Consider the following 3,012-nt stretch of genomic DNA (forward strand, 5'->3'; position numbering starts at 1 on the left):
CGAGATCAAACATCTATAGTGAGCAAGGCACATGCTGCGATGCTGCCTAGCAAAACAAAATGACAATCGTTGCTAAAAACAGCCATTGTCAAACAACTGATGCAACGCATTCACTGTAATATGGAATACACGTCTAATCATGAAGGGTGAAATCCACTACACGTGTAATCCACTATATATGTAATATACTACACGTGTGGTAAGTGACTTGTGTAGTAGACTACACGTGTAATCCATTATATGTGTAATATACTACACGTGTGGTAAGTGACTTGTGTAGTAGACTACACATGTAATCTACAAAATGTGTAATACACTACTACACATGTGTATTAAACGTAATGCTACCAGTAATCCATAAAATTTGAAATAGCGAGTCTTATCATATATGGAGGGGTAAAAACCACAGTGGTGTAAGTCAAATTTTTAAAAATATTTTCTCGTGTGCATAGATGCAATTTATATATTGTACAGATTGCATCTATGCACACGAGAAAATATTTTTAAAAATTTGAGTTACACCACTGTGGTTTTTACTAGGGCTCTGATTTTATTCCGTTTTTCGAATAAACGTTTAAACGTGAAACGTTTATCCGTTTACATTTTCTTCCAGAAAAACGTTTACGTTTAAACGTTTAGTAAACGTTTAATAAACGCTTAGTAAACGTTTAATAAACGTTTAGTAAACGTTTAGTAAACGCTTAGTAAACGTTTAGTAAACATCACTGACATGTTATTTCGTGCGTGCGTGCATGCGTACGTACGAACGTGCGTGCATGCGCTCGCTCTCACTCGCGGATGTCGTCGATGATGCGAGCACGCGTGACAAAAACTTGTCGAACTGTGTCGTTCCCTCGTGCTTTTGTCTGCCCCTATTTGCTTCCCCCCTCCACCGCGTCAAAATTAGGGCTCGCTATTATTTAAACAAAAACTCATTTACTCGTATATTTAGTAAGTACATTCATTTATGAGTAGAAGAGAGTGTTAAACTTGTTTTGTTCGTTTCATACCTACTTTATGCCATGTAATCATCTAAAAACAACATAACTGTATCCAGATTATCCAGTTTAAAAATGTAACGCGTTATCATTACCGTTACTCGTTAGCAATTTGAAAAAGCAACTTGTTACCGTTATCGTTACTATAAGAAAGTAACAATTCGTTACTTTTTTATAACACTAAAATAAAATGCGTGATTGATTTTAAAAGAAAATTATTATTTTTATAGGTACTTATATATACATAGATATATGTACAATTTAAACATACAGTAAACAAAAATATACAATAATAAAAATTTAAACATTTTATAATACTAACATTTTGTAATACTAAAATAAAATATGTAATTAATTTTAAAATGTAATTATTACTTTTGTTCTATATATATTATATGAAACATACAGCAAACAGAAACATACAATAATAAAACTTTAAACATACAATATACATTAAAATTAATTTATTATGTAAAAATAAATAAAGCTTGCATTTATAATTACACATAAAATTAATTTCTTCGTGTTGCTTGCACTATTAGCACTCAATTTCATTCTTGCTTTTATACCAGCATCCGAATGCGTATTTGTTTTTTTCCAAGGCCAAGAAGTGCAAGCAGCGCGAACAAATCTAATTACTTCTGATTTATTGAATAGAAATGACTAAAGTAACGATGAAAGTAACGAATTCGTTTCCGTTACTGTAAAAATGTGACGACGTCACCAGAAAGAAAGTAACGGTAATGATATTACAAATACTACATTACTTCCCAACGCTGACTATATTTGTAATAAATATTTCATTAATAAAGTACATTCAAAAATAACACACTTAAGAAAGGGATAATAAACGTTTATAGAAAAACGTGAAAATATTCGGAAAAACGTTTTTAGTAAGCGGATATGCTATAAATATACGTTTAAACGTTTAAACGTTTATCAGGCCCTAGACTTAAAACACGTGTATTCGGAAAAACGTTTCTAATAAACGGATATGCTAATTATACGTATAAACGTATTTCCGTTTAAACGTATAATAGCGAGCCCTAGTTTTTACCCCTCCACCTCCATATATAGTATACTTTTACTTCAATGCAGCTGTATATATATAAATTATTTCTATAAATATTGTTTGAAATTTATTAGATTTAATGTATCACTTTTTAACCACATTTTATTATTTTTTAATTTCATATTTTATAAGTAATTTCATAATGAGCCGGCACTGGTTTCTGACATTCACCCGACTTTAAGAAATATTATATCATATATCCAATTTAAAATTTTATTACTCTTTTTAAACTGAATTTGTTTCTTAAGATGATTTTTGAAAAATTATATATTTGTGCTGGTTATGACATATGTAGACTATATATAACACTTACATCAAATTAAGAAGTAGTCTACCACGTAAGGCAGTTGGCTCACGATCCAGAGGTCCCGAGGTCCCGAGTTCGAATCCCACCAAGGTAAGTGTGTTTTTCAAATACAAGAAAATATTTATAATCATAGACTGCATCTTAAGAAACAAATTTAGTTATAAAAAAGTAATAAAACTAAGAAAAAAATATTTTTTTTATGCCGGGTGAATATCGGCCATTGTCAAATGATGCAACGCATTCACTATAGATGTTTGATCGTCATTCCATTATATTGTCATAAGTAACGCATGTTAAGTATAGAGAGCAGAAGCACGCTGAATTCAATATACAACAATATCTTTAATCCAGTGGTAAATTTCTTATTTTTTATTAAAAATGAAACGTTCCTTTACGAAGAAGAAGGAAAGTGGAGCTGAAGGACGTAAGAGACGAAAGTTGGAAGCGGAGGAAGCCAAGAAGTCCAACAAATTCTTTATGACTTTCTTTGAAAAGCACGAACCCGGTAAAATTTTTTTTATATAAAAGCATATATAAATATGTATAATTATATATAATTATATAAAATTATGTATCAAATTTGTCCATACATGTTTTTATATTGTATAATTCTATATATTTTTAGATAATTCTGC

Source organism: Temnothorax nylanderi, unplaced genomic scaffold (genome assembly GCF_030848795.1).
Source record: "Temnothorax nylanderi isolate EJ_2023f unplaced genomic scaffold, tnyl_v1.0 TNYL_tig0227_pilon, whole genome shotgun sequence".
Lineage (NCBI taxonomy): Eukaryota > Metazoa > Arthropoda > Insecta > Hymenoptera > Formicidae > Temnothorax > Temnothorax nylanderi.